Source organism: Cebus imitator, unplaced genomic scaffold, assembly GCF_001604975.1.
Source record: "Cebus imitator isolate Cc_AM_T3 unplaced genomic scaffold, Cebus_imitator-1.0 Scaffold61, whole genome shotgun sequence".
In the NCBI taxonomy this organism is placed as follows: domain Eukaryota; kingdom Metazoa; phylum Chordata; class Mammalia; order Primates; family Cebidae; genus Cebus; species Cebus imitator.
In genome coordinates, this window is record NW_016107376.1 from 3,223,621 (window position 1) to 3,237,150 (window position 13,530).

Here is a 13,530-nt window from a genome sequence, read left to right on the forward strand (position 1 = left end):
AAAAAAAAAAAAAAAAAAAGAAATTCTTACTCTTTAATGTATAAAGCATAGAGATAGACAGTACATAACAGATACACAGTGTACCTGTGGTATTAAAGTTTCATGGTTGAGAAGTTGGAAATAAATGAACAGTCTCCGAAGCAGGCTGATAATGAACAAAAGGTGAGGAACACTAGGGAAAGGGAGTGATAGAAGTTGAGGCGGGACAGATGATCAGAAACCAACTGATAAGAGACATTTCAAGAATTTGGATTTTATTCTGCCATTAAGGAAAGACCACCGATGGATTTTTAAGCAGGAAATTTAGTGATGTAAACAGAAGTACACTTTAGAATAAGAGTTCTAGTAAGTAGAGGGATGCCCAAGAAAGAGACTGAGAGTTTGGGTGCTTAGTTAGGGGGCGATTAAATCAGAGCAGGGAGAAAGTAGTGGGAGAGGCAGTATATTAAAGAGCTATTTAGGGTGCAGTGGCTCTCTCCTGTAATCCCAACACTTTGTCAGGTTGAGGTAAGCAGATCACGAGGTCAGGAGTTTGAGACTGGCCTGGCCAACATGGTGAAACACTGTCTTTACTAAAAATACAAAAATTAGCCGAGTGTGGTGGTGCATGCCTGTAGTCCCAGCTACTCAGGAGGCCGAGGCAGGAGAATGGCTTGAACCTGGCAGGGGGAGGTTGCAGTGAGCCAAGATGGCACCAGTGCACTCCAGCCTGGGCAATAGAGCAAGACTCCGTTTAAAAAAAAAAAAAAAAAAAAGAGCTCTTACAAAGGTGGGATAGGCAGATTTGACGGTGGAATAGATGTGTGTCAGTCTGGGAAACAAAAGGAGTCATGGATGGCTCCCACTTTCCTGTGGTATGTGATTTGGCACATGTTGGTGCCATTATTCATAGATGGGAAATCCCAGAAAAAAGATTATGTTTGGGGGGAAAGTATGAGCTCCAGTTTGAACATGCTGAATTTGAGATGTTGAGGGGATGTATCCTTTCAGCAGTTGCCAGCGTGAGTATAAGAATTAGGTGAGGATTTGGGCCAGAGAAAGAGACTTTGGAATAAACTATATATTGGTGAATTTGGAGTTGTGAGCATGATGAAATACATGTCCAACACTGTGCAGGGTGTTTTTAGGCAGATGAAAGAAATACCACCTTAGTCTTTGTCTTCAAGCTGTGCATGATCAATTAGGAAACGGGTGTAGAAAACTAACAGAAATGCTGAGCTACGAGTTCCTATTGCAAGGCAAGCAAGGAGGCTGGAAGTCACTAGGAAAAATCTTCACGGACTCTGAGATTTTAGAGCCCTTGAAGAATGATCAGGACAAGAATTGACAGATGGTTCCTGGATCAGCATGAGCAAAGAAAGAGATAGAAACAAGCCTGATGTAATGAAGACAGTGGGATATAAGGCTTTGTAGACACCCTGGGCTGATTCTTTAGAACTCTGAAAGCCAGCCAGACAAGTGTGAACTTAATGTAGTTTAAAAAAGGGAATCACTGTTTTTTTCAGACAATGGAGTGGGAAATGTCAAGGGAGGAGATTACAGTTGGAGAAATCATAGATCACAGTGATAGAGACAACCCCAGGGGACCATTCTGTGTCCTGGCTACTGAGAGCAGGAAATAGAGGTCTGCAGAATCAAGACGACTGACGATCAAGGGGGAGTAACATTCTAATGAATCCTCAGCAAAGACACTCAAGGGCTATGCGGCCAATGCTATGATAAATACCGGCTCAGAAAATACTAGACCAGTTGCCACATTCCCTCATCCTAATAATTTCTTCAAAGTTATAACTTTGAAATACAGGTTCGTAATTACCTAAGTTTTCAGGTTTGAAAATGATTTTTGGATTCTTTTTTGTTATTGAACAGAATTTTTGTGTTCAACAATTTTTGTTCAGCAAAATTTTGTTCAATACAAAGTTTTTGTTATTGTGTGACCTGAGCCTTGCTGCCACACGGTGAAAAAATTCACAACAATCTGGAAGTATGATGTTGGTAATGAAAGTGATTTATGAATTGTGGTCAGCAAAGATTCCAGGGCAGGTTCACGGGGCTGGGCTGTGAATCACACTGTCTGGTTCTAATCTCAGGCACAGACCTTTCTGTCTGTAGGAGATGGAATTGCTTTCACAGTGTGGCTTCCTGCTAGGCTGTGATAGGTATAATGTCACACAGAGAGAAACAGTAAAGAGCCCAACCATCTGCCTCCAAAGTAAGCTCAAGAATATGATGTTAGATAAAAAAATTCCTGCTTGGTTTTGGTAGAATTTTTTTTTTTTTCCCCAAAATGAAGGAGAGGAAGAAAGAGGAAGAGGAAGAGGGAGAGAGAGCAGAAGTGTTGCTTTATTGCCCGGGGTAGAATGCAGTCTAAAAATGGGTGTTGAAAACCTCTTTTATGTTTAATAATGGAAACAGGAAAAAAAATAAAAAATTAAAATAAAAGGAGGGAAGAAAATAACAAACAAGCAGCCAAACAATATTTCATTTAAACCTGTGAGTAGGTGTGATGTGGTACTGATGAGTGTCTACTTTGTGTATTTAAAGTGGAGAGTTCTATAAATGTTTATTAAGTTTACTTGTTCCAGATCTGAGTTCAAGTCCTGGATATCCTTGTTAATTTTCTGACTCGTTGATCTGTCTAATATTAATGTTGAAGTCTCCCATTATTATTGTGTGGGAGTCTAAGTCTCTTTATAAGTCATTAACAGCTTGTCTTATGTATCTGGGTGCTCCTATATTAGGTGCATATATATTTATGATCATTGAGTCCTGTTGTTACTTTGATCCTTTTACCATTATGTAATGTCCTTCTTTGTTTCTTTTAGTCTTTGTTACTATTAAAGTCTATTTTGTCAGAAACGAAAGTTACAACTCCTGTTTTTTTTTCTTTCCATTTGGTTGGTGAGTCTTCCTCCAGCCTTTTGTTTAGAATCTTTGTGTGTCCTTGCTTATGAGATGGATCTGGACACAGCATGTCAATAGGTTTTGACTTTTTATTCAACTTGCGTGTCTGTGTCTTTGATTGGGGCATTTAATCCATTTAAATTTAGGATTAATGTTGACATTTGTGAGTTTAATATTGTCATTTAATGCTAGCTGGCTATTTTGCCCATCAGTTGATATAGATTCTTCATTATAAAGATATCTTTTGTTAAGTTTTTGGGATGACTGATACTGGTTGTTCCTTTCTGTGTGTAGTGCTTCTTTTAGAAGCTCTTGTAAAGCAAGCCTGGTGGTAATGAAATCTCTGAGTGCTTGCTTATTCGCGAAAAATTTTATTTTTCCTTCATTTATGAAACTTAGTTTGGCTGGATATGAGATTCTGGGCTGAAAATTCTTTTCTTTGAGGATATTGAATATTAACCTCCACTCTCTTCTAGCTTGTAGGGTCTCTGCTGAGAGATCTGCTGTGAGTCTGGTAGGTTTCCCTTTATGGGTAAACCTGACCTTTCTCTCTAGCTGCCCTTAGAATTTTCTTCTTTATTTCAACCCTGGTGAATCTAACGATTATGTGTCTTGAGGTTGCTCTTCTTGAGGAATATCTTTGTGGTGTTCTCTGTATTGCCTGGAGTTGAGTATTGTCCTGCCTTACTAGATTAGGAAAGTTTTCCTGAATAATATCTTGAAGAATATTTTCCAGCTTGGATTCATTCTCTTCATGACATTCAGGTACACCTATCAAACGTAAATTAGGTCTTTTCACATAGTCCCATATTTCCTGTACATTTTGCTCATTCCTTTTTACTTTTTCTTCTCTAATCTTGCCTTCTCGTTTCATTTCATTAAGTTGGTCTTCGACCTCTGATATCCTTTCTGCTGCTTGATCAATTCGAGTGTTAAAATCTGTGCATACTTCTCGAAGTTCTCTTATTGTATTCTTCAGTTCCATTAATTCACTTATATTCCTCTCTAAATTGTCCATTCTCGTTAGGATTTTGTCAAACCTTTTTTCAAGGTTCTTAGTTTCCTTGTATTGGGCTAGAACATGTTCCTTTAACTCACAGAAGTTTCTTATTATCCAATTTCTGAAGCCTAATTCTGTTATTGGAACGCACTCATTCTCAGCCTTTTTACGCTGTTTTCCTCCCGTCATTGTAAATTTATCCACCTGTCATCATAATTAACTGACTTTCAAATGAGGTCTCTGAGTGGACGTCCAACTTGTTGATTCCCAGCGCCGAAATCGGAGCAACCCACTGCGCCGGGCAAAACAGTGGTGCCAAGACTCCTGGTGCTTTTCTGCCCAGGAATCTCTGGTCTGGCTTCGCTCCTGGGTCCCCCTTTCAGTCAGCTGAATGGGTGACTCTGCCTTCCTGGAGCTCCAAACATCTACCAAAAGGGGAACCAGTCCCGTTCACTCCGCACCGGGAACTGCCGTGCCAGCCACAAGAGTGGAGCTGGCGACCCATGGGGCTCATCCGCTGGGAATCTCCTGGTCCGTGAGCAAAAAAAAAAATTCATCTGAAAGTGTGGCGTGTTCTCGTTCTCTGTGTTGTCACTGGGAGCTACAATCCCGAGCTGCTAGTAATCGGCCATCTTGGATCTCTCTCTCGGCTTTGGTAGAAATTTAAGTTAAAAAGAAACTTTTAAAAACAACTTGCTCTGTTTAAGTTAACAGATATATCCCTAAATGCTGACTATTCTTTCTCTCATGTTTATGACAACTTTTTCAGCCTGATTGTTATTTTGGGCTTTTGTCTTTGTGATACTCTTAAAATATTTTTAAGCATGGAGACTGGCAATGAGTTCCATCTTAGTGTGGAGCCGAAGCACAGGATTGTGTGTCATGGCACTGAGTCTGATTGTCATTTATGACAAATTTTCACTTTTATATTTTTTGCAAAGAAATTCTTAGTGGACAATGCTCATTTCTAAGAAATCTGTTTCTAAATAACTCGTTGTGGTAGAATTGGAATAATGACTAAAAAAAAAAAAAAAAAAATCCTGCAACCCTTCTGGCCTTGACTTTAGAGCTTCTCCAGAAATGTCCTAATGATCAGAGGCAGCATGAAACCTGTGCATATGCAGACCTTTCAAAATGAGTGGAAAAGCTCACTCCTGACATTTCCGCATCCTTGACAACAGCAGTAAATACACATCCACATAGCTGACCTTCATCTCACATTGGTTCTGAATCTCTTCACCAGCAAGGGCCTTTCAGGAGTCTTGCCTCCCATTCCCATGTCGCCACTGTTTGAAAAAGTTGGAGTTCTATTTCTATTGCCACTCCTTGAAACCGTTATAAAAAGAAAAAAATAACCCTCAAACCACCATGACCTTCCCAAATCATAGATTGCACAATTTGTAATAACAGGCCTTGAGATCTAAGCCAAAGGAAGGGCTTTCTTGAAACTTCTGTTTGTGTTCTGGTTCCCTGGCAACAATATCCCCGATAGAGGAGTGCATGTACTTTCCAGGGGATTCCACACTTTTCTGTACAACACAAAAACCAAAAGTACACACTTTTTTTTTTCTTTTTTCAGTTTCAAATATCATAGTGGCCAGAAATGAAGCGTAGAAACTGTGTTCTAAGCTAACTCAGTACAAATATGACATTCAGCATAGAATCATAATTTTTGTCCCCAGAGGTTTTTTTTGGCTATTTGCTTAAATGTTTCTATATTTGTCTCAAACATTATGTATCCAAGGACTTGTTTTGTGTGAATGCACTGTGTACTCAGAGGAACAGAGGAAGCAATGCCAGGCGTCAGCAGCATTGTCTCACAAACAGGACAAATCTGGTGTAGGACAGTAACTCCCACTTAGAAGAGTTAGTAGAATTTGAGAATCTGTAGATCAGTAATGACAATAATATACTTTGTCCCTGATTTTTTTTTTTTTTCTGGAGTGCAGTGGTGCAACCTCGACTCACTCCAACCTCTGCCTCCCGGGTTCAAGGGATTCTCCTGCCTCAGCCTCCCGAGTAGCTGGGATTACAGACATGCGCCACCACGCCCGGCTAATTTCTGTATTTTTGGTAGAGACGGGGTTTCACCATGCTGGCCAGGATGATCTCAATCTCCTGACCTTGTGATCTGCCTGCCTCGGCCTCCCAAAGTGTTGGGATTACAGGTGTAAGCCACCACACCCAGCCTGTCCCTGATTTTTTTCTCCTCCTAGTTACACAGGCTACTCAGATATAGACTATTTTGGCCCTGGATACAAAAATAATGAAATTGAAGGAATGCAGGATAAATAATGTAGATTTTACCACCTAAATGTAATCTTAAATTTATCTGAAGATATTAATTCTGATAAAAATAAATTATATTGTCATATAAAGAGTGAATGAAAATATGATTAAATGCTTAGTGTATTGGTTTAATTGACATCTCATTCACTATTACTGTTGATGTTATTTTAAAAAATGACTCCTTACTATATGTAATTTAAAAATATGATCTCATGTCTCATCCCAATATTTATCTGAAATAAGCATTATCATTCCCATATTATGGATGAGAAAAACTGAGGAAGGAGCCTGAGAGAAGTTAAGTAACGTGTCCAAACTCACGGATCCATGAAGCAATGGAATCAGAACACAAAACCTGGTGTGTAGTGAACTCAAAGCCCATGCAATAAATAGCACCACTGTGCCTGAAAGCAAATCATTTCCCCCCACAACTTTTCATTGCAAAAAAAGATCAAATGTTATTACAATGCAAAGAAGATCAGAGCTGATAGTAGGTAATTTTATAAAATCCCATAATATTAAATGTTTTTAAGAGACATATGCAGTCTTTCCCAAGTGATCAGTTCCAAAGGCTTCCCACTAAATGACACAATTCATTCTTTCTTCAGGTTCAAGTAGCAATAATATGAAGGGCAGGGAGGAGGGGCACATTGCTTGGCAAAAGACAAGTTCAAAAAAGCTGATGTTATTTCCAATCCATTAACACAATTGCTGCTTTATTACTCATTTCTGAAGCGCAGTTCTGGAGCTGCTGTATGTTGCTGATGGAATTGACCGATCTGGGAGAAACCACGGAGATCACCTAGTCTGTTACCAAGGTTTAGTTAGGCAAACTTGCTTACAATAGGGAGAAGTTATATTAAAGTGAAGAGTGAAAGGGTAGCTGCCCCCAGAACAGCTTGTCTGGGCTGTGTGGATCACGGGGATGGAGTGGAGCATGTTAGGATTTGGCTGCTTTAGTTGTTTTGCTTCCCCAAGCAAAGGACCTAGGCTGGCTGGATGCAGGATATGCCCTGCGAGGGGCCTGCAGCACAGGATGTTAGAATCAGAAAACAGTCTTGAAGCTCAGATTTGGGCAGAGTTTGAAGGGTCACAGGACACCACTGCCGTGGACGTGGTGCTGCCCACATTTGTCCATTTCCCTGGCTGGAGTACACTCCCTGCAGAGGGAATGTTAGAGGTTGGCAGAGGTGAGGGAAGGAATTAGGGAGAGGCTGCAGGATAGGGCCCTGTGGCTCTTTGAGCTTTCCCCTGCGAGAGCCCTATGTACCAAAATAATGAAATTGAAGGAATGCAGTTTTGAATAAACACTTCTAAATAGAAGTATGACTGTTGAACTTGGAAATGGCATAAAGAGAACATGTTTTCTCTTTGTTTGAGGGATTTCATAAAGAAGCTTTCAGGAGCCTTAGGCATGACCACTTATTTCAGGGAAGATTAGTACCGTTGTCTTGGTCTGATTTCTTTCCTTGTAGTATTTTTGTATACTGAACTTTGTTTAGAAGTCTTTAATTATTTCAAAAACATCTAAGGAGAGGGAAGAGAGATTCATCGAATGATTGATTTCTCCTGAAGAATTATAAGCAAGGAATTTCTACTGGGAAAACGTTTTTTTAATTTGATTGAAATTAGTTGCTTTAAGCAAGGAAATGGATAAGGTTAATCAAAGCAAAAAGATGATAAGATTGGCTAATTTCTCTGGGTTAAAATGAACGATAGTATCCTTTTGTATATAGGAAATTAAAATTTATGTTGCCCAGAAACTCTCCTAGATTATGGCTCCTTTGGATTTCTTTCTCTTTAATGAGGTACTAAGAGGAAAAAGATCAGTATTTAGATCTAGGCCATCTCAGATAGTCAGATGGCGATCACAGTCTTAACTTTGAATATTTATATGACTTCTGGTATAGGAATGTAAAGGTCATTTTATAGCAGTGAGCAGCATTGATTTCTAAGCTTCTTGTGTCTGTTTTCCAAGTCACTAACTTCATGCAATGACTTATTCTTTCAATCTTTTTTATTTTGTCTCTACCATTGAAACCTGATGCTCTGTTTCATATCCATTGCTGTATAGAAATTAGTTGAATAAAATGGATTATCACAATATACAGGACAGGGAAGAAGTTTCTATGGAACATGAAACTTTCTAAACCCTTACTGGCTGTCCAATGCTAAAATCATTATGATTTAACTCCCTGGTTCTTGGGTTTACCTATTTCTTCCTGATGTGATACCTGGCCTTGTATTCATTGCTAGTGTTTTCAACAGTAGACTTTTTCTATTTTTATGAAAATCATATCCTTGACCAACCATCCTCTAAACCTCAAGATGACGAATAGGAAGTAATAATTACATGATGGAATACAGTCGGTTTACAAATACACACTCCTTGAGTACCACACAAATAGTTATTACCATTTTGTGCCTACCTGGGAGTTTGGCCACTGCATTTATCAGGAAAAGAATGAGGATATATTAGCTTCCTAGGGCTGCTGTAACTAAGTACCACAAACTGAGTGGCATGGGACAACAGAAATTTATTCACTTTATTCTGGAGACTGGAAGTCGAAAGTCAAGTTGTTGGCAGGATCATTCCTCTGAAGACCTAGGGAAGATCCTCCTTGCCTCTTCTAGCTTCTGTTGATTAATGGCAATCTTTGGCTTTCTGAGACCTGTAGATGCATAACTCCAATTTCTGCCTCCATCCACACATGATCTTTTTCCTTCTTGGCGTCTGGTACCAAATTTCCCTCTTCATATAATGATATCAAGCATATTGGATTCCAATTCCACCCCAATCCGGTATGATCTCATTTTAACGTGGTTGCATCTGCCAAGACCCTTTCTCCGCAATAGGCTATATTCACAGGTTCCTGGTGGGCATAAGTCGGAGGGGGTAGTATTCGACCGAATACACGGACAATACTCTTCTCTCTGGAATCCCCATGTTTTGTCCTCTTCCTTTTTGCTGTCTTCTTTGGTCCTTGTTTTTTCTCAGGGAAATTTTATGTTCCTTGGCCTTTGTATTACTTGATTTTCTTCTCTGATTTCATCTTGTGATCACTCCAGTTTGTGTCCCTATCCTCACAGAATACATGCAAACTCACCAAATCCCCTAGAAAATTCATCTGCAAATGCTTCCTGTCCTTATGAATCTGAGGAGCTCCACGCTTGGCCTTGTGTTCAAAGAGGACTAGTGACCCAGTAAGACAGATGCCTATCACTTGGCCATACACCTGTGAAATGTTGGGCAATTAACTGGTAACATCAAACCAGGAGTTACTGACTTTTTGTGGTTCTCATTACATGCCAGTCACCTTTGGACAGCTTTGGTCATTTTACATGATTTTATGTTTCACAGATATATCAGAAGTGAGGCCTGTATGCTCACTCCAGGAAATAGTTCACCTTGCCTTGGATTGGGCCTTCCCCAGATTTGAGCACTTACTTACCAATTCATATCACACCTGCCTTACCAAAAGAGTCCTTGCTGGCAGTTTCTCTCTGTCCTCCCTTCCTCTACAAGCTGCCTTTGTTTTTTGTTTTTTTTTTTTGAGATTAAGTCTCACTCTGTTGCCAGGCCGGAGTACACTGGCATGATCTTGGCTCACTGCAACTTCCGCCTCCCGTGTTCAAGCGATTCTCCTGCCTCAGTCTCCTGAGTAGCTGGGGCTACAGGCACGTGTCACCATGCCCAGCTAATTTTTTGTGGTTTTAGTATAGACGGAGTTTCACCATGTTGGCCAGGATGGTCTCGATCTGTTGACCTTGTGACCCACCCACCTCGGCCTCCCAAGGTGCTAGGATACAGGTATGAGCCACCACGCCTGGCCCACAAGCTACCTTTTTACACAATGAAGGCAAACCATCCTCACCAGTGAGGCACATCTCAAGGTCTTATAAAAGAAAAAGAGTTTTTATTTTTAAGTTATAGAAAAAACTATTAAAATATAAGTTGAGCATTTTAACGAAGTATGTGAACATCATCATTAATTATATTTAAAATTTCGTTCTCTTTTACTGTACATTGGCTTTTGGCTTTAACAGCAACTGCTGATTTATCAGGCATTTCCTTTAGGAATGAAAGGATAAGGGTGTGAGGGTGTCCGTGTTGGGTCCCTTCTCTCTTCCCTTTCTCCCATCCTCCTTGGACTTTAGCTATGTCAATTTCAAGCTGTCATTCCTCCTGATGCCATCGGTTTATGGCATATAGTTTCTGGTGCAAAGCAGTGACTGGATTTGTGCAGTCGTAGAGCAATGCAGCATTTACTTTTTAAGTTTTGTGTCTCAGATTCCATTTAGCTGTTTCATTGCTGGTTTGCTTTTATTAAAGCTCTTGTTAAAAACACACAGATACGAACTTAAAGATAGTACCTACATAGGAGATTATTATTAAATGTTTCAGTGCTGGAATTTTATAACTCATGGCTTGTTTTGGACAAGAGCCAAAACAATATTAGTAAAGTTCTTTTATGAAAGTATTTTACATTATCTATACAAGTAAGCAGGTTTAGCCACAGCTTGTAGCTCATGGTTGTTATGAGTTCAGTAGATCAATATGCTTCCTGCAGATAAAGCAAGCACTTCCTTTCAGCTGATGACCAGGAGTCTGGAGGAAAATCAAGTCAAACAGATGATCAGTCACCAGTACTAAAACTTTTATAAAGATTAACTCTTTAAAACTGAAAAACATAGGATTCTCTTCAGGGCGTTATTTTATTCCAGTTCAGCTGATGTCTAATGATGTATTCTGTTAGATTTTGCCTCAAAGTCAATTAAAAGATTTTTGCTTTGTTTACATTTCCAGGTTGCTATGGTGACTGTCTTCAGTGGAAGGACAGGACAGTAATGAGGACAGTGTTCAACATCATTAGTTCAGTGCCTTTGAGCTGAAGTTCTCGGCAAGGCATAGGGGAGAGAGAACACAGAAGTGGAGGCCGGGGAGGGGGAGGCTTGGTGTCAGAATAGGGTTCTGCACCCACATCTGCCATTCACTAAGTGATAGAAGTTCCACAGCTTTCTTGAACCTCACTTTGCTCGCCTGCTACAATGGGCCTGACATTATCATTGTTGCCTGCCTCATGTTGTCATGGTTAATTTCAAGTAAAATAAGGCACTTTGAATGAAAATAATTCAAATAAAATAAAAGCACTTTGAGAACTGAAGTACCATACAAATATGGATTGTCTTTTAAAAAAATTTTGTGCAGCTTAATGAACAACCGATTTCTTATCTCCCCCGTAGCCATTCATGATGGCTTTTTAGCCAGTAATTCTTCTTCTAGCTCCAAGTCTTTGTCTTGTATCTGGGGATAAAGTCTTGTTAAGATACAAAACAGGGCAGGTATGGGGGCTCATACCTGCGCACCACCACGCTCGGCTAGTTTTTGCATTTTTAGTAGAGACAGGGTTTCACCATGTTGGACTTTTTTCTTTTGAAACAGGGCCTTGCTCTATTGCCCAGGCTGGTCTTAAATTCCTAACCTCATACCAGCACTTTGGGAGGTCTTGCTGCGTCAGCCTCCCTAGTAGCTGGAATTACAGGCGCGTACCACCACTTGAGCTCAGGAGTTCAAGACCAGCCTGGGCAATATAGCAAGACCCTGTTTCAAAAGAAAAAAGTTAAAAAAAAAAAAAAAGTAAAGTTAGAATACACAGCAGATATAGATAGAAGGATTATGATATGTATAACAGTTGGCTAAAATCCTTGGATTTTTTTTCATTTATTATATGTAACAATCCTAGGAATTAAGTATTCAAACAGCTATAGATGAAATAACTGAAGATTGAAAAGGCTAGATTACTTATCTAATAACTATCACAGCTAGTTTTGGAACTCATTTATCTAAAGCCACAGCCCATGTTTCCTCTGTTACACTATAACATTTCCAAAAGCTTTGCAATCTAACATGCCAATTAAGAAGTTTTAAAATCATGTCTACTCTATGAAAACTTTCTCTTACTAAAGCATCAAAGAGCCACTGTGTCTATTTCTCTCAAAACTCTTTATTCTTCATGTCACTGTCCTCTTCCTTCTTAGTATTTTCATCTTTTTTATTTTTGAGAAGGAGTCTTGCTCTGTCTCCCAGGCTGGAGTGCGGAGGCCCAATCTTGGCTTATCGCAACTTCCACCTCCTGGGTTCAAGCAATTCTCCTGTGTCAGCCTCCCTAGTAGCTGGAATTACAGGCGCGTACCACCACACCAGGCTAAATTTTGCATTTTTAGAAGAAATGAGGTTTCACCATGTTAGACAGGCTGGTCTCTAACTCCTGACCTCAGGTGATCTACCTGCCTCGGCCTCCCAACTGCTGGGATTACAGGCATGAACTACCACACACGGATGGCATTTTCATCTTTAAGTTATCTTCTTTATGTAGACTACGACAGACTTTTCTAAATCATTGTCATCTATTTTAGATTACGAATGTCCAGTTTTAAAAATTCTCTATTTCTTTTACATTTTATTGTTCATTCAGTCAGACAGGTAACTGGATGATGGCAAGGAGGATGGTGGTCTGAACATCCCTGCCTGTGTTATTTCCTAATGGCTATTGGTTGATATAACTTCTTTCATCTCCAGACTTGTGTGTTCTCCATCTGTTTTTCCCGTCCCTGCCTGTGATCCCTCTGTCATGCATCCTGAATCACAAATATGACTGGTAATGGCATGATGCGTTATTCATTCTTATTTGTAATTTACCAGCGATTAACACGTAAAAGACAGAGTAAAACTTAGATCGTTTTCTTCTAATCGAAACTTGTTGAAATTACTCTTTGTAAACTGAAGGAAAAGCAAAAAGGGTTTAATAATTCGCAAGAAGACGTGGGTAATAGCACTTTTTATGTCTATAAATGTCTTTTTTTTCAAGAGACATTCAATACACTTGGCTTCTCTAGCACTGCTTGTATTATGGGCAGATGCTCAATAAACACTTATGAGTGAATGAATGAATAAATAAATGGAATTGGGAAGCTATTTTATCTCGTTCAAATTTTAGAAATACAAAGAGAGTTAAGTTTCTACCATAATTATTAGAATTAAGTTTACCTCCTAGTACAATTTTGACCAAAAAGTACCACTAAATTAATCTATTATATTTTGCATTTGCTGTCAATTTTGAAATCAAATGTTACCTTTTGATATATGTTAAACATCAGTGGTAGTGAGAACATGAAGGAGAAAAAAACTTCAGAGTTTTCAAGCCCTAACAGTTTCTTTCTCTCTTTCTCATAACCATGTAATATTTTCCCTGACAGACTATCACTTATAAAATTGAAATTTCTTGGCCAGGCACAGTGGCTCATACCTGTAATCCTAGCACTTTGGGCGGCCAAGG

General features: G+C 39.4%; 1 protein-coding gene across 2 annotated transcripts in view; it reads left to right on the forward strand.

Annotated features, from left to right (window-relative positions):
• Positions 1 to 13,530, forward strand: part of CUBN (cubilin) — a 305,685-nt gene that overhangs the window by 127,207 nt on the left and 164,948 nt on the right. The gene's annotated exons all lie outside the window — the stretch shown is intronic.